This window comes from Pygocentrus nattereri, chromosome 2, assembly GCF_015220715.1.
Source record: "Pygocentrus nattereri isolate fPygNat1 chromosome 2, fPygNat1.pri, whole genome shotgun sequence".
Classification (NCBI taxonomy): Eukaryota; Metazoa; Chordata; class Actinopteri; order Characiformes; family Serrasalmidae; genus Pygocentrus; species Pygocentrus nattereri.
In genome coordinates this window covers 30,452,000-30,472,052 of record NC_051212.1, presented here as the reverse complement: position 1 = coordinate 30,472,052, position 20,053 = coordinate 30,452,000, and the positions used below count along the sequence as shown (strand labels likewise).

Sequence of the window (20,053 nt, the reverse complement as noted above, 5' to 3'; positions counted from 1 at the left end):
GGAAATCCTCCTCTGTTTGCAGTAAACACATTCCATTCTTTCTCATGAATTAAACAATGAGCAGATCAAAGCAGTGGCACTCTGAACAATCAGCACTGCCCAAATGCCACCAATTAAACCCTCCATCAGCCACAGACATGACTGATGTCTCTGTCAGAATAATGGTATGGTCTGCTCAACCAGCCAAGAGCTAATTTCATTGTCAGGGTCCGGCTGACACATGGGTCTCGGCTCCCTTTTCCAGCCCCTGGTCAGCACCAGGACAGAGGGGCCCATGCTAGGTAATTAACAGAAACAGCACGAGGGTTATAAAAGATGCCGACTCATCACGCTCATGCAGCTCCGTAAGCCGTGTAGGCAAACATGATGTATTCAGACCATAAACCCAGAGGAAACCCACTGACCCCAGTGATTTTTGCGTCTTGATTTGTTTGGACAGTAGTAAGCTGTGGTTAATGAGCTGTTGTGTCATTATACTTGTGATAACAATGTAATGAACTCTTAGCTGCTTCAACTTGGTCAGTAAATTATGAAAAGTGACACTGTATTTAACCACACTCTTCCAAGGTACAGACGTTTAACTTACTACTGCAGTGGCTTGCAGGAGTCGATTTACGAGTTTCACCCACATGAAAAGCTGATGGTGTCTTAGACCATTAGACTAGTGTTGCAGGCCCAGACCGCTCCACTCTTCTGAAATTAAATGAATGAATTTCTTGCGAATGCTGAAAGGCTGTAGTGTCTGGGCCTCTCAGTGGCCTGTGTGTGGAAAAAAAAATAAAGTACCATCACTGCATCCCAGGCTCGATCTTGCTGACAGTCAGCCAGGTCTCCGTTTATTTTCCCTTCTCTCAGAAACCCCTCCACAGGCACCCCTGAGGCCAACTGTTTGACTAGTATCCCCCTCATATCTAATATCACCCACATTGCCTCACACCTGGGAATGCCCTCAACAGCGACCAGTGCAGCAGCCTCTCCAAATGTAGTTGAGAAATCTCATGAGAGTCGTAGAGTATTTCAGGAAAATATATAGATATCTCACTGGCATCCAGCAGCAGGAAAAAAAAAAAAACTTAGCCCAAGCATTCAAGTAATGAACAAGGCCCATATTTTCCTAACCTCCAATGGTCTTTTCTCCAATATAGCTCATAAAAACTAGCAGATCTACAGCTCTCTTTGCAAGCCATTAATTGCCCTAATTGAGGGATATTCATAAAGAGAGTAATCCCATAATAATCATGGCACCCACACAGTCCTACCGTAAGGTAAAGACTGGAATGATCCTAAAAGGCATTTAATGTACATCTAACGACTTTTTACAATGTCAATATAGGTCATAAAATTAAGGTTTTTATGCTGTGCTTGTAGTGGCTTGTGAATACATGTGAATGAACACAAACCTCTTTGTTTCCAGTGAAAGTAATGGTACTACATGTTGCATGACAATTTTTTCCCTTCATTTGTTTCATAGTGTGTACTGCAACAGTCCAAGTACGATTTTCTCTGGAACAGTTCATAGACCATAGCACTGGTTCCATTCCCAGAGGCTATGGAAACTCAACTACAATCTACGTTACAGCTGTCATTTTTAGCACTACATCCTACTTGAGATGATTATTAGTCAGCACAAGCTGTCAACACAGCGCCAAGATGCCATCAGCCATATACATCATCACTTAAATAAGACTGACCTCTATTTTGACAGCAGATACTCAAAACTTAGACAAAGAAAGGGAGTGGTCACCACTCATCTAACTTACTCATCCAAAGTATAACGTAATAAGCAGTAGCTATTTGAATAATTGAGTTACAGAGGTAATCAAATGGGCAAAGAAATTGTAAAACAGCCCGTAACATGACGCAGGTATTTTATTGATTGTCTGGAATTTTCACATGCAAAATAATGAACTATAAATCTGTGCTTCTTTATAAGAGAGAACATGTTGGAACCCTCACCCCCGGCTATCTTTTTGGACTTTAAATCTTGCAATAATGTACTTAAACACAATCGTTATCGAAAGCCTTTGTTAAAGGAAGAGAAACAAGACCATCATTAGCTTTTGGCAGTATGAGCAGGGCTGCCTCAATTCTTCTTAGTGGTGAGTCAGTCTGACCGGTGCAGAGGTCAAACACTTACCACTACATTTTGCAAATCACACCTAGGGGTAGAGTGTCCCAATTATTGTTGAGATAGAGGGGCAGGGTGAAGGACTACATGGCCCTTTGAAGGCAAATGAGGCCCCAAATCTAACTGAAGACCAGCAGTGAGGTTGCTGAACTCCGCCCTCCTCTGCCATCACTGCAGACTGACAGGGTCACCTACAGAGCACTGCTAGTAGCCTGTTAATGAAGTAATGTTCTTCATTATTTGAGGGCTGTCCCATTTCATAGGGGAAAACCCACTTGGAACTCCTCTGGTCGCATGACAAATGTATATTGCAGAAATTTACTGCTACTAAAACAGAAAGATACATACACAGGCAGCAAAACCCTCAATCATGGCTATGGTTTTGAGTACACTGTTATGATCAGCAAAGATATTAGGGCAAAGGTTGCTCAGTACCAAACTTGGTCAGATTTGTTTTTTGAATGTATGCATTGCTACGTTTGTGAAGTTATGTGTACTTTGCTCCAATTACAGGCCCATAAGCACTTATTCATACACACACACACACTATATATATGTGTGTATATGTATGTATGTTTGCATATATATATATATAATATTACATAGACTGCATACTGCAACAGATATTTATATTTATACATATATGTATTTATGTGGATTTCCCCCAAGAGCACAATTCCACTTGGCTTTGATCCAGTGGTTTGATGAGCTTGAAAATTCAGTATGGTGAAGTAAATCAAGCAGTATCTTGGCAGTGTGTCCATTGGGCAGGCCTGCAACGAGCCAAAAATGTAAACTGGGGCTTTTGAAAAAGCCATACAGAAAGGGAGGCCAAAGTCTTAACCAATGTTTTTCTAAGAATTTCTCAATATTTGTGGTTAATTATAACAAATCTACCTCTTTGCCTTGTGCTAAACACATACCCATAAACTCAACCACAACCATAATCCCAGCTACAATCATGGCAAGATTGCATCAAACATATTCACACAAAAGGTCTTCAAAGCAGTGAATTTAGGAAGCAGCCAACAACCACAATACATCACCAGCCATATAGTTTTTTTTAACATTAGTGCAAAGTATAAAACTTTATACTTTATCTTTGATCTTTAGGGCTGAGAAATCCCACAGGGCACTGGCCTAAGTATATTGGTACCACCAAACACTGAAATGTGTATGCAAATTAAGTGCCCATATTTGGTACTAAAATGTGCATCAAAATTTACAAATTTCAGGGAACAGTATGGGAAATACAAATAAAATGCAGGGATTAGTATATCCATCAGTATTTAAATGAAAGGAGTACAAAGAAAATATATTATTATTATTATTATTATTATTATTATTATTATTATTATTATTATTATTATTATATATTTAATATATTTCTCTACTTCACTGATGCCTGCAACACATTCCAAAAAACAGGGGGCAATTGAAAGGGTGTAGTAGCTACCCTGCCTGGCCTGTTTCCTATTCACAACATGTGCTGCATAATGAATTGCCAAAAAACAATGACGGACGGATGGATGGATAGATAGTTGGATGTTTTTATGCCTTATTGATACAATATAAGCTCGAATATTTCCCTGTTCTTTCCTCAGTGTTCTATCAATTTCGGGAATGACTCAATATTAAAAAAAATGCAAAATGAATGGTTATACATAAAAATTCTGAAATTGATTTGATACTGACATCAGTAACCCTCTTATTCATATGTTTAAAATGTTTTGGGTTTTTTTAAGATCAAATTACACTATCCTGTTGTTATTGCCAGTGATAAGTGCAAATCATACTGGCCTACATATAGAAGCAAAAACAGAATCTCTAGACTGTTAATGGAATTTAAAAGTTTGGCCTAAAAGGGAACAGCAAAGGTTGAGTTTAAACTACTTGTGTTTTGATGCAAGCACTACTGATTGCCAGGGCTGCAGTCTGTTAAAGGCCCAAATGGTTAAGCTCCATAATAACTGCATTACCACTGCACATGTTATACTGTTTATTACTGCACACATTCCATAAGAACATGTCTGTGTGCTGTATTTGTGGCCAGCAGATGAAAGCCCACGCAGCATGTGAAGACTCACTGGACAAAGTTTCTTGTCAACAACTCCAGACCTGTCAGCTGTGGGTATCTTTGTTCTTCTTGATGTTTCGCAAACTGAAGCCTTCCTCCATCCCTTGTTCTCACAGCACTTGTTATATACTGGGTCAGAGAATGTACAAGTGCCCAAGATTGCCCCAGCATCAGTTTTTCCTCCTCGTTTTCTCTTTCTTGTATTTCACTATGAATGTGCCACAACCGCAATCCATTTTACACTTAAGCTGGCATCCAGCCTTCGCTCAAATACCACTTTATAAAACTTCACCCGCAGTTTAAAATGACAAAAAGCTGTCAATTTGGTAGGCAAATCTGGCTTTTTCAGTCATGAGTTTTAAAGCTTCAAATAAATGGCAAAAGCATGTTACTGACATGTTTCATATTAGGAAGTAAACAATAGGGATGGTGAACTACATTATAAGATTAAACCATATTTTGGCTTGTTAAAACCATGAAATACTTCCAAGTTTACAGGGTTAGTCACCTCTAAATGGTTCCAAAATGTAGAGTAATGTTGAATTAAAAAAGGGCACTTCAGGTTATGCAGATGTTGACTTTGCCGTTTCTAAAAACAAATGTAATATTCAATAAAGCATTGTATTCATTAAAACTATGCTTGTGCAAGTCAGTGCCAATGACTGTACAGTAGAGGCTCAATAAACTCTTTTGAAATTCTTCCAAATCTGTTTTAAATATGATCAGTGGAGGAAAATTCTAGGAGCAGACACAAGTAGGACATTGCCCTTTATAAATTTCATAAAAAGCTCCCATCCAAAACAGCTTTTCAAGTTCATATGGCATTTGCTCCAGACTGGACAAAATTTATAAGGGCAAAACCCCCTTTGAATATGGTCAGAAGTAAACCACAATGTAGGCCGTTTAAGCCAAACATCTTAATTTTAAACATTCTCCCTGAAGCCCAGTTGCAATATCTACATACTTAAAGCTGTGTGTTTTAAAGGAAGGTGAATCTAATGTACATGGACCTCAATATGTATCTAGAACTCTACAGTCCATACCTACATACCAACTTTACACACCACTACCTATGGTGGAAACACGCTGCTTAATTGAGAAAGAGTGGCTTGTTGATGAAGCTTCATTTCTTACGTCAACGGCATAAAGTGCTATTCCAGTTCAGTTATCTTGCAAAGGTCAAACCCAGGGAATATTCTGAAGTATTCAGTACCACTTCATTTCACTCATTCGTTATCCTCTTTCATTGCCTTGAGAGTTGTAATCTGCTTGCATAATGAAGGGAAAAGTCGAAGGAAAATAAGTTTTTTAAAAATCCAAAACTGAAAACTGTCACCATCAGGGATAGAAGAGAGTCAAGCTCTACTCTTGCTGTGAAAAAAAAAACATGTTTCTGTCCATCCTTCCGCTATGAGAAGACAACCTAACTCTGGGTGTGTAGAATGTGTATCAGGCAAGAAGATGTTACTGAGAAAAGGAAATAGATTTTTTTAAAAAATCAAACAAAGAAGCTTCTGGTGTTCAATGGACTGGCCACCCCAGAGTGCAGACCTTTTTTTTGGCTGTAAATTAAATAAGCAAAGATTCTCTGACTTTTGCACAACATAAGTGATATAATACAGCGCACATGATTAAAATGTTTTATATATACAGAGATTTTACACATATATATATATATATATATATATATATATATATATATATATATATATGAATTTATATAAATACTAATAACTGATGCTTGAACATCTTTACATTTTAAAACAAGTTTACACTAATAGAGGCAGTGCAATGAGCATTAGACAGGTTAAAAGACGACTCACTAAGCCATTCAACAACCATGATAGAGCTAAATGAGACATAGTAATTACTGTAAGCATTTACATTTTGTGTTGCGCACCATAGTTTGAACTGTTTCTTTGCTTCCAGTAAAGGCTGTTGGGGGACTAGGGTGTGGGGCATGAGGTGCACTGGGCTGGGGGAGAACAGGAGTGTGTCCTACTCCCTCGTAGCATTACTCCAAGCCTCCTTAGAACAGCGTGTGCCAGAAAGCTGCTGGAGCAGTCGCTTTGAAGCTCGTCTCATCGTGCTCTTTTTACAACCCTGCCACAATAATCCGGTAACAGCGGTTTACATATAACCTTTGATTAAATAGGAAGCTTTATGAATGCCTAGGTCCTGGCTAATAAATGGCCCACAGAGAGCTAAGCCAAAGTTTACGTCAGGACCCCCTCACCCCATACAGTAAAACCCCTCATGCATCGTCCACCTTGTTACCCCTCTATTAGCTTGTTAAAAGGGTCTTTAAATGCCAAATCAGTCAGTGGAAGGCAAAAAGAGTAAAAAACAGATTGTTATATTACATTGTAAGCAATGTAATTAGAATGTATGTGTAATGCTTCTCACTGTAGTTAGCGGATAGAAAGGTTCAATTGCAGCTATCAATCTCAATCTGGGTCATATTTCTGGAGAATTCTGATGGATGTAACATCTGTCTGCAGTACTTTCCCTCCAGTACTCCAGTACACACTGACTGAACTGAAAAGTACAAACTGGGATACCTCTATCATCTTCACAATAACTGCAGTCTGCACAAATAGATATAACCGAAGATGGGTCCTGGGGTTGTGGGGTCCTCAGGGGGCCCACAGACATGGAAAAAAATCATAGAATTAAAAAAACTGAATAATCTTTCCTTAGCAGTTTTGTGGTCTAATACTGAATATGTGAGTGCGTAGCAAGGTACCCAGGCATGCCATAATGCTAATAACATTGTTTTGTAGAACATTTACATTTACAGCATTTAGCAGACACTTTTATCCAGAGTGACATACAAGAAGTGCTTTGTCTATCTAGAGAAAGTATCTTTGCTAGTTACCAATAGGCTAGAGAAAGACAGTCCTGAGCTCAGGTACTGCTAGAAACATAAAGTCACTGTTGATACCCAGAGAAAAGGAACAGAGTTGAACACAGAAATCTGTGCAATACACTACAATATAATACAATACAAAAGACTACAATACACAGTGCAATACAATAAGATACAATATAAGTGCAGCACGATATAATGCAATCAATACACAATACATAGTAGTAATTTTTTTTTTACTTGTTATAATAGGTCAGGCAAACAAGGCAAAATTTTAGTAACACTGGTAGGGCACACTCCTGAGCTATGCAACCCCCTATGCATGAGAGCCAAGGGTGCAGCTACTGAACAATGTCCTCTAATACTAATAGAAATTTTACAAAAAAATATCATTTTTGTCCTCTAAAGAAGTGGCCATTAAAGCTCTCCTTATATCACCAATTTCAGGCCACACCTGTCACCATGGTAACAGTTACATGGCTACATGTGCTTTGTAATATATAAGGCATTGAAAGAACTTTTTTCCATGTCAAAATGTCAGCACTGCTTTTCTCCTCACTTGGGAACTTGGATCTCACTGAGTTGGGCTAGTTTCTAACATAGTCTCTATGCAGTTAGAAAGCTAGGTAGTTCAAAGCAAAGCAATGGTCAATACTGTGAAGAAAACGAGAAAATCATAGTTCTAAAATCACCCCAGACACCTACTTCTAGTTCTGTAAAAAGGTAAACCTCTGGTTAATGCCCTATAAGCTATGCTGTTAATTGAGAGTAGTTAAACGTGAGGTCAATAATTGCGTGTTGTGTCTTAAATTTGATTTCTTCTGTCTAATTATGGTAACTACAGTGAATTAAGCTAGCTGGTGTCAATCTCTCTGGGAATGCTTACTCGCTGACACTCCCATCCTGTAATCAGGCCCCTCTAAAATGAAATTCTGGCTATGCCACTGGTAAAAGCATAGCTCTGTCACTGGCCACACCTATGACTTGACATTAACACCAACTGGTAATTATACACAGAAGGAGTGGCAGGTTATTTGTAGCATAAAATAAATAATAGTAATGCACAAAATTGACTTTGATTCAAATTCAAATGTGTTCATAATTTCCACATGACCAAAATCTATTACATCAACAGAATTTTGTCTTTCAGTTTACTTACTTCTGCAAATAACTGTGTTGATTAAATATATTTCCTTCAAATTATAAGTCATGTCAGTTTACCGCGCTTCAGTATATGCACATACAGTTGACTTACACAGTGCAAGTCATTTGAGGGCTACTACTGAGGTGAGTCTGACATGGTCACACAGATAAACAAGGCCAGGTTCCAGTATCTATGCTTTTGAAATTGGCCCACAGTACTGTATTAATGAAGGAAACTCATGGTACAACTGGAAAAGGGAGCCAGGTTGGTGATGCAGGGAAGAAATGGGTGGGGAGGGGATGAGAAAATTAGCTATATGTAACTTTCAGCCAGATTCATCCCTCAAGGGTTTGCCTTGTCATACTCCACTGAGAGTGCCACCAAAAACTCCATTAGTTAATCCTGGCTGTGGCCACTATTAAGTCATTTTTTATATGACTGTGAACTCCTAACCTTTGTTTGACAGTGACTATGGAAGTGCAATCTAGTCTTAGCTTACCCTTTTTATAAACCCATTCCCCACAATTGGCATTTTAAAATCCAATTTAAAACATCCCTATTCTCCTAGGCATTCAAGTCTTTTAAGGTCTACAGCAGCCAGTCATCTATTCTGTCCCATCTTGCCACCTGTGGTTCACAACTTTTTACTGCTCTTTCTATTGTTTTATTTGTTTATTTAATTTCAGTTTTTTTCTATTTCAATTTTATTTTGTTTGGAACTGACTTATCCATGTTGTGCCCACAAATGGGCCCCTTTATAGCTTTTTGTTAGCTTTATAGATTGTTAGCTAAATAATAAATTAATGAATTTAGGTAAGAATTTAGATTTATTGCGTAATCATTGGTTTAATCAATGCTATGCCAATAAGCCGAACTTGCAGGAAACAACACTTATTTGCCACCAATGACAAAAAACACACTATCCTTTCACAAGTACACAAAACATCATTTGAAGTTAATGATGCACTTAAAATCTTCACACTTTGACAAAAACTGAGTTACGGTTTCTCATTATTTTATTTCTTTTTTGTGTACTGTAAAAATGTTTTGTGTCCAGCCTAGCAGCAGTTGCTGTAAAGTAACAAAGCTTTGGGCAGAGAACGGGTAGGTCAGTTACTTTTTGCAACTCTCAGAGAAATATTACATACAATGGCTATTCAAAATGTTATTCAAAACTTGCTAAGACATATTTTTAGTGTATGTATATATAGTTACAATAGGTTATGCTGCAAAGGGAGGGAAAGGGTGGTGCATAGATTGTGACGTAAATCATTACTAACCAAACAGTGCACGGATATCCACCACTTAGTTACTAACAGTAGAAGGTTTCTCTACAGGCAGTATACTGTTCCACTTTAGTTTTCTTTATATCACTTTGTGTATTAGTCCAAGGATGTAAAGATATTTCTCTACTCCCAGAGAAGATTGAGAGTTTTATACATCTGTTAAACTTAAAAAAACACTGGACAACTAATTTATAAATCATGGTTGACCCTGGTCAGTGCACCACTGTTTACTAGCATTCCTACCAGAAAGCTTTGAGAGCTGCAATCCATCAGAAAATGTTTTGCCTCCCTCACTTCAGGGCATATATCTGCCAGAAAGTGTTGATGTGGAATGTATTCTCGAAATATAGAGTTATTATGACATCACTTCAGAAGGGATCTGTCGTTAGATAGCTGACATTTCCTTTGCAGTTTATTTTAATTTCTTTCACTTCTGACTGCAGGATTACATTAGCCAGCCATAACATGCTGAGAAAATGAACTCTGATTGCCGTCACTGTCGTTCGCATTAAAGATGCCTGCTCAAGGCCATAGCAGTAGAGTTGGTGAATATATTTTAAGGCGTGACAGGTGTCTCCCTAAGTTTCTAGCACTTGTTCACTCGGGGGGGTCTGGATATTTCAGGAAGCTAGTTGTTTTGACTGTGCTTTTCACTGTGAGCTGTGTACCATTCACAGGTGTTGAAAGCTGGACATAAGCAGATGTTAAGCCTGCTGGGTGAGTAAACCCTGACCGGATGCTGTGGTCTACTCAAATGTTTATTTTATGTTGAGGACTCATCAGGAAAAGAAAAGAAAACTATATTTCTAACTTCTGCTGCTTCCAGTGACATTTAGGACATTTTAGGACATCGTCTGACTTTGGGGAACTATGAAAAAATGAAACTATAAAGACATCTCAGTTTATATGCTCTGTTTTGTTTCATAAACAAGCTCTTACAGTGTTAATGTAGGAATGCTGACCAGTAGAAAATGTAATGTCATGATATTTTCCAAATATATCAACCTGTCACTGTATTAGATGATATTCAAGTTAGCGCTAATAAAGTTAATGAACCCATACTCTCTGTGTTCTGCCACTCTATGCTGATTATCTATATGCTCATTTTGACTATAATGGTTTTCTTAAAAATTACAGTAAAGGCAACCTTACATTGTATTCTTAATATTGATTAGACAAGTAATCAGATTTACAGAAAGCAGTTTAGGTTTTAAAGACTGTTCATACAAAACAATCCAAAGCACCCAACAAATAATGTACATTACACGGTCCACTACAGGTTCCTACATGGGGTTCCTACATAGACCTACATTCTGTGTTCCTTTTACATTACCTAATTTAATGGAGATCTCTAATGATATCACATATTAAACAGTATAACACTGAATGGCTCAACATCTTTTGGTAAACTATTTAGTCTCTGGTTTCCAAAGTTGTGAATTAAGCACATGCGTTTGTGGGCTCCTACTGGGGTAAGTTAATGGCTGTGTCTTTCCTTTAAATAAGTTTAAATGAGTGCCTTTCATAACAAGAGTGCACGTAAATGATTGAGTTGCAAATCCATCACAATCCTTTTTTTACTCTAAAACTGAATAAAATATTAGACATACGTATTATTAAATATTGTTTAGCAAGCTGTTTAAAGTTAAGGTAGTCTTCTCTAAATCAGTTCACTTTCTGAATTGACACCCCGTCATTGTCCATCTTGGCCAATATCCAATTACACTGCCTTATTACCCAGGCTTAGTAAATTTGGCAAAGATTGGCAGCATTCTCACGAACAATCACTAAACATTAACGATCATACAGCTTAATCAATCTGCAATCATATAAAGATATCTTTAATGTGATTGGATGTCCTTTTTGATTAAAATCCTTCCAATAGCATGAAGCCAAACAAAACGCACATCCACACAAAATTTAGATTATGTTCTACCACTTCAGTTTCACCTCTTCCCATTCACTCATATAGCAAGCCTTAACATTTTCTACCTACTGCTGATGCACTACCAAAGTCCACTGGCTGGAACTTTACTCTTCTATCTCTGTCTGACCTTCAGAATGACTGTGTCCCAATGACATGCAAATCACAATGCGTGGGCTCCTGAAGCAAGACCAATTCGTTCTAAGACTCTGTGCCAGTCAGGTAGTTATAGATGCACCAATTAAAGAGGGTGAAGTGCTTGGCAATTAAAACCACTTTCCTTAAAAACTAATTAATCCTGTCTCTCTCCCTGAGTCCTCATCGCCCACTTCTGTTAAGCTGAGCGTGGTGATAACCCACTAAAATGTTGTAAGTGCAATTAGTAAACTAATTACAGAAAAGTTTGCATGACTATGAGATAAAGAGTGAAACTGGACTTGATGTTAGCTGAATGGGCTAAAGTCTTGGAAATTGCCGTTTGATTAATTACTGATTATTTGCCCTGTGAAGATTTCTGAGTTCTCACTTCTTTCATAACATGTCGCTTTTATAAACCTGCACTCCTCACACAATTCCTCAAGCTGCAATGACAAGAAGTTTATACAAATTACAAATAATCACTGCCTTCCACCTGAAATGGAATCATTTGGGATCAAATAAGGTCACTGTAAGTCTGTATGAATGCACAGTACACTGGAATTTAACAGAGCTAGGTCAAAGTCTGTAAATGTTACACCCTGTGAAAATATGACTGCATCAATTGGCATCACTGACAAACCATTAATATACAGTTGTACATTGCATATGTCCCAAAAATATAAAAAATACCAAATACCTGGTCCAAAAAAACCTAATGAGCCCAAATAAAAGGAAATGGGCAGTCTCCTCTGAAATGATAATTGGACACACGGTACAGTAAGAGACATTGTTGTCTTTGTTCAAAGCCATGCACATGCTTTGCATTAACTACCTCACAGTCATTTTTTGAGGTATGCAGTTAAAAGAGCTCCATTTTCCCTAAAGAGCAAAATCAGAATGAGGATGCAGCCTTAAGCTAGCCATGTTTGTAGTTGCCTGGAGTAATTGTTAGTCTGTTTACTGTGAGAGATAACAAAGCTAAAGCAGTCCTTGAATGTTCTGGCCACAATAAAGCAGCCTTGAGACTGAAGAAGGATGGAGCTTAAAGGAGTAAAATCATTACCACCCTACCAATAATTCCAGAAACGTGTTGGGAAAACAAGCCACGTTTGAAGGATAGTGGGTCTCTTTCATGGTAAACTGAGCACTTCAGCTTTGGAAAGAGACAGATGAAACAAGAAGAAAAAGTATGGAATGAGAAGAAGCTACTGATGAGCAGGACACACAGGGATGCAGTGAGGATGACAGGTATTGAGGCGTGTTTGCTGAGGAAGGAAAGCAAGCTCTCTGGACTCTCTTAGGCTTCTCATTATCGTCATTTCCATCGCAAGCGGCCAATTCAAACATTAAGCTCTAATTTGCCAGTTATGTCTTCCTGCTTCTTTTTTGCTTTGCTCCTGAGGAGCCATTCCCATGTTTTCTTTTCCAACCCTTCTACCACCAACTCCCAACCGGCTCCATGGCTTGTATCCTTCACAGTTCCGGGACACTGTGGGACGAGAGGTGTTCCTCGGCAACGAGTGCTCTAAAATCCACGGGTGTGGCTTGAATTCCGTGTCTTAAATGGTGCGTTTAAGTAAGTAAATAAACAAATTTACAATATTAGTGTTTCACTGACATTTGAAGACGAGTTTCCAGACAATTTGTCTTAACACTGAGCTGCTCTTCATTTTCCACAGAGGGTGCGGCAAGCACGTTTGACAAGGCCAGCAATGATTTCACTTTCGAAATCCATTTACAACCATTCTGTAAGAGATGAACTTACCAAACATCTATATTTTATCCATCTGTCCAACATCTCTAATATATATAACCATGGAGGAAAGTGTATTTATTTAAGGGTTTGGCCAGAAAAATCAATAACATTTGTATCGCTGAATGGATGCTAGCAGGGCATAAAAGCCCGTAGATAACTTATTCAGACTCTATATGCTAAATTCTCACGTCGTCTCTGTCCAGCCAATATATCCATGAAATTTGTAATACTATACGCAAGCAGAATTTTATTTGAAAAAAGAAACAGTCATCAGAAACTTTAGCCATTATGATGATAGTAACTCATTCAGTGATCTGGCCCTGCTTACACTGGGACTGAAATGTGTAGTGTATCTGGATGTTGTCTGTCAACACTTTTAAAAGACGACTGTAACCACATTTGCGATTGGAATTTGTTCAGAAGTAGCTGTCTTGATCCCAAGGTAGTCAACCACTTACTATGATCTTATGTGTGTGAATGTGTGAGTGCAATGCAGCTAGTTGGGCTACATTCGCAGTCTAACATCATGTGTCCGCCCACAACTTTCAGCGTTGCTGCTGCATCTCTCATTAAACAAGTTATTTTTAGACATTTGCATTGGGCTGTGTTCAGACAGTGAAACATATTCTGCTCTGTCTGAACTGAGAGGAATACACCTGTGGCAAGTTTTGCAAAGCCAAGAAGAAGAATTTATTTTTCTGAGCAGGATGTTCAAAAACACTTCACACACCACACTAAATGGATAGATAAAAACTAGTACTTATTACGCTTATTGTTGAAGGAGAAAGACGGGGAGAAAAAGTCCAGCAGGTTTCATTCTCACCCAATCTCATCCAATTTGAGCAACATTAAAAAGTGCAGTGACCAAGCAAAAAGACACATCATATTTCCACATTGAGGTAAATCACTCACCAAGCTCCAGTGGTGAAGGGCAATGACTATTTCTTAAGGTTTTTTAGTAAACCTTGGTAATAACGATGTACAGGATGATACATACACAAGTGATATAACATTTATAATTAAGCTGAAAAATGCTGAAATCACAAATATGAGCAAAACTTTCATACTGTATCTTGTTTGCTCATGGGTTCAGTTTTATCGGTCCTCTTATTTGATTGGTTATGTCATGAAAAACGACACAAAGAGAGGAGCTTTTCCGCTGAAGTCTTAACTGAAAAAATGGGGTCATACTTCCTGAAGAAAATAAATAAATAAATAAACAAGCAAAGTCACAGAATCCTGCTGTTGGATATAATGGCATTTTGGTCTGAATACATGCTGAATATTGCCTTAAGGATGCACATTCTGTCCAGTTTTACAGTAAGAGTTAACAATTGAATATGCAGTTTACCACAGGTACAAAAAACAGCAAAAAAGTACTTTGGCCAAAAAATTTTATTAAGGCTGGAAGCTTACTATTTTAGGTGATAGCTCTTCTATTATGAGGCTAAAGAATCTGCAGTACAAAAATTTATTAGCAAGCAGAGTAATACTGTTGAAAAAGTTTTGTATACAAAACAAGAGAAAATCTGAGAAAAATCGCCATTGTTTATGTTGGATAGGTACCAGAGACAACTTCAGATGTGAGCTAAAACTACAGATAACTGGATGCTAATGAGGACTCATGTTTCACAGGATCTTTTCTCCTTAGTGGACGATGTACCAAACTGTTAGTTTGTAAGAGAAATGTAATTTCACAGTTCCTTGACCTAGATAGGATCAACTAGAAAAGCCTAGTTAGCAATAACAACGCATCACTAATAACATGTTCAAATGGTTAACCGAGTACTTGAGTGCTCATGCACAATCCTGGTTTGGACATGCATTTAAAAATTGGTTTATGGACGTAAAATTTGAAAAGCCATTTGCCAACTGTGGGCAACAGTTGCGAGTGCTAAGCAAAATGTACATAACTCACTGTCTTTTCTTTTTCTGTAACTTAAAATGCCTGGAGCCCTCTATCTATATTTGCAAAATTGTTTATAAAGCATTAAACACAGCATAGTCTTGGAAGCTCTGCCTACTCTGCTTTGGTAATACACCAGCTTGAATTCAATGTTATATTTTTGCTTTGGAAATTAGATTGATCAATATATGGATGCAGAGGCAAAAGGGCAAGTGTAAACCTGCTGAGTCTTGATTGGATTATGATCCAAACACCATGACTGGATCATGCTGATCATATTTTAATCATATTTACCTCCTTTTGAGCAAATACATGTTCTCTTATGTCTAAACATTGCATGCTAATGAATGAAGTGTCAACAATAAATATGAAATATGTACTTCACATATCAATGCCTTTATTCCATTACCGTATAGCTCTTTACAACTGTTACAAAACAACTTTTTCCTGTGTTCCTGCTGCTAGGTAACTGTCAATTATCACAGTTAAAACAACTATAAAAACTTGCCTGCACTTTGCCCAGTGGGATATGAAAGATTTGTTCTTTCCACTTAAATACATTAATGGACAGTTAGATTGGGTTGCACAGTGGAGAGCTTTCAAATGTCTTTGTGCACTGGCAGAGCTAAAGAATCCACCAAGGGTTGTCAAAATCAATTGAAGCTGTGTCTAAGAGACAGTGAACAGCCTTGAGGGGGGTTAAATTGAATGTATTCAGTTGCAAAGCAACTTGTTTTCCTTGGATGCAGTGTGGCACTTCTCTTGAAGGAAAAGGTAAAATGTACTCAATGCACTTCAAGGAAAAAAATTAAAAAACAAACAAGCAAACAAAAAAAAAAAAAAAAAAAATATATATATATATATATATACATATATATATATATATATGATAGTAATACTAACTGTTTAATGGTGATGCAAAGAAGGAGTTACTTCTCCAGTTTAATCCACTTTTTAAGATTGATTTCTCAATGATGTCACTGATTGTTTATGATAAGGTCAGGATTCAATGGTCCAAAAAATTATTCACATTATGTTAGAAAGTATCATTTTGAACGAGCAAACATCTGAACTAGAATACATGTCACAAGTAAATCTTTGTTTATTTTGAAAGAAAAAAAAAGCAAAACCAAAAAGCCGTTAGCCATCTATCATGCTGAAACTTTTACTATGCCCATTGTGGATATGCACATGTCCCAGCTAGTCCAGCAGCAGATTTTGTTTTCAGTATTATTACACAGAGCATTACTCCTCTACAGATATATAAGTAGATGACTTTCAATGGGTTAATGGAGCAATGGGTAGGATTTATGTTTTGCTTGGCAGCTGGAGTTGTAGTTGCTGGCTTGCTGCTAGTCGCATGGCTGGCCACATGATACGCCACAGCATTGGAACTAACCTACATGTTCAACTCAACTATTGGCGAGAATGAAAGAGGCTGGCATTCCTCCAGCTCAAAGATTGCCATGAGCATCCACTTTTCATCATCCTTTAACGGCCCATATCCACATCTACAAATGCTATTCATTTTCCTTAATATTTCATCAGTGTTAATAGAACCTGTCGTTCTTCAACCTTTAAAATTCAGGTCAGTAATCATGCTCGTACTCTTTATTATTCTTGTTAATTTCTGCTGCATTTTATACAAATTCTCACTATGTTAAACGTCAAATGACTCCCTGCTTGTGCTCCTGACCACCTGCACATTCCTGGGATCCTGACCTTTAACACTTGATAACTAATGGCTTACATTTCCTAAAATGACCCAATGAGTGAGCCATTGTTAACCTGATTGACATAAACAGCATGGAGCCAGCTCGAATAACTAACCCTGGAGGTGCTAGGCAGTGACCTCCATGACCCCTAGCCATATGGACGAGTGTAACAAAAAACATCACACTAGTCCAAGCAGACACTTAGGGCTTGATTTTGGCAGTTAGAGAGATTTTCTGTAAAGAATGTGTGTGTTTGTACAGTACTGTCAAAGGTCAGAGACCTTTAATTTACTCAGTTTCCAGTCAAAGCTGCTACTAAGTACGAGTTATTCATGTTTCAGGAGATCTTTCTGAGAAGATTAGATATACGATAATCCACCTGCATAAGAAAAGGTGAAGTTAAAGGATAACTTTAAAATTAGTGGAAAAAAGGAGTCTCCAAAACTCCTTTTCAACGAGTTCAACGAAGTATTTAAAAATGCAGAGAGAATGAGACTCCTAACAACTTTATAAAACCTGGTAGACCACCAAAACTGTCACCTCATTATAAGCAGTAAAGCTTCCATCTTTGAGAGAGAAAATCAAGCTCCAGTCTTGCTTCAGATCTGGAAAAAATACAGGTGTTTCTCCATCCTTCCACTGTGAGAAGAAAAGTCAAGGCTATGAGTCTAAAAGGATGTGTAGCTGTCAAGAAGCTGTTACTGAGAAAAAGAAATAGACAAACAAGAAGAACATTTCAGTCAAGGAAGCTTGACCACCCCAGAGTCCAGAGTTTGTTGGAAGCTGAAAATTTAACCAACTTCTAAGACTGCTGGAGAGAAATTATCACTGAAGATTACTTTTACAGACTGAAAGTGCAAACAAATACATTTACTGTTTTACTGATGCAGAAAAGCTGAATAACTTGTACATAAAAGGTGTTTTGACTGAAATTAAACTAAATAAAGCTTTATTAAAGTGGTCTCTGACTTTTGTGCAATACTGTTTGTTTCTATCTAGTAATGGGCCATTCCACTCTACAGTGGCCTAGCTCAAATGTTGTGAGAAAAAACCTCCCTCAATACTGTTCTTTCTGCCCAATTCCTTTTTTCAGAAAAAGCAATTAAACTGTTGAGTGACAGTGTTTATTTCAGGTCTTTTCACAGTCTGTTCACTTACACAAACTCCCACACCCCCACACACGAGACATCTACAGTTCCTGCTTTACTTTTTCTTACTGTTCCTTACTCTTTTATTGAGACTGAATCACCATTTGGTATGAGTCACATTTTTTCAATCACACATAATATTGTTTGCTGCTTGGAAAATGTTTTTAGGCCTATTTGGATTCACGTTTTCACAGCGGGTAGGAAAACTACTGAGCTGTGTAAAGCGTGCAAGCTAGACGGGTGAGCGATACCTTTGAAAATGTGTTTGACGTTAGCAGAAAAAGTGGCTGCCATACCAGTCCCTCTCTATAAATGAAACCTCTGGTGCATAAAATTTGTTGCACAAAGCATAGGCAAGATCCACCTAGAAATTTCCAACTGGGTGCTTGTTTATAAGGGGTGCTGTGTTTTACAAAGCTGTACTATCCTAGAGGAACAGCCGTCAGTGGCAGACACAGAGAGACCTAAGCTGTACGTTTTTACAAGATTAGCATCCTTTTTTATAGTTTAGAAAAGTGAAAAATAAGTATCATTTTGCATCCAACATGGCCATGAGCGTTTTTGGTTTGCGTCACTCTTTGGAATTACACCTAATGGAGACAGAAGTAAATTAAACAGGGTAACTATAAGCAACAAGCTATGAAAGAAGCTTAGAGGGATTTTTTTTCCTTCCAAATCCCTGGGTTCCTTGAAAGTGAAAAGCCAATTCTGCATCTCATCATACATTCATCTTTAGCCTAATTTGAACAACAGCAACATTTACAAACCTGGAATGCTAAAATAATTTCCTTGCAGAGCTCAAGGGGGGGAAAGGACTGTTAAGAATGCATTACAATTAATTTGGGTGGATTCTGCTCCAGAGCTTGATGAGTTCTATGCAAATAAAATGTAAAGAGTGATTTAACTTAAGTTGCTGGCAGTCATACACGGTTAAGTAAACCATCTCTAACTCTGGCTAAAACCTAAGCCTGAAACTGGGCACTCTGAAACCTTATCCAATGTGCGGGTGCTGCAGGCTGCCAAAACATTCTGCTATCATGATACTTGGCCTTCTTTCCCCTTGCTTTTGCCTTAACTTGGACACTGGCAATACATGCAGTCTACATAATGGTTAATTGCTTCTGTCTTGTCATTTTTATAGCAGAGGAGAGTGACCCACCTTAGCACATGCTTGACACAGAGCCCCGAGCATCATCTGGATGGGACTCTGGTCATTACAAAGACTTACTGATAAAGAATTTGTCTACTGATGTTTCTAACAAGATGAAGCAACACACATCTGCATTACAGTATGCATTGTTGCACAGTTATGCTGAAACATTGGGTACGGTTTCGATAGCGTTTTTGGTAGTGTCACGTTTAGGCATTTATTTGAATAAAAGGAACATAATTAAGGCATAGTGTCATTCAAATTCTGAAAGTATGAATTGTGTTTTCCACTTTAACTTTGAACAAATGCAGCAGGATGATCTGCTTTATATGTTTATCCCTCACTGGGTTAGGGTAACTTTCTGGTGGGCCAAATCAAACGTCTTTGAGGCCAAAACGGGACAGCATTGGCATAGAACCTATACATTATGTTAAGGTTCTTTGAACTTTTAAAAACATTTCTCACATATCTCATTACAAAACTGTTCCTTAAATAAAAATCCACTGAAAGGTTTTTTTAAGGAAACAAAAGTGGTTCCTTGGCATCACTCCAAAAAACTCCTTCTAGCAGAGTTTAACATTGTTGTAGCCTTTCAGCACAAAGGCCTTGACTTGCTCTTCACATGAACTAACTTCCCCCTGGTGCATTGCTTGACTTGGCTCTCTGGATGGCACAGGAAAGCACACTTGCTCTCAATTACAGATTCAACACTGCACATGTGACAAATAAAATCACAATTCTTACCATTTGCTGAAAAGCCAACCCAAACAAACTGTACAGTCCTCTCAATTCTTTATCACCATTCCCCCATA

General features: G+C 37.9%; 1 protein-coding gene across 4 annotated transcripts in view; it reads right to left on the bottom strand.

The window, feature by feature from the left end:
- LOC108436216 (collagen alpha-1(XXV) chain) overlaps positions 1 to 20,053 on the bottom strand; it is a 218,122-nt gene that overhangs the window by 125,861 nt on the left and 72,208 nt on the right. The window lies entirely within an intron of this gene.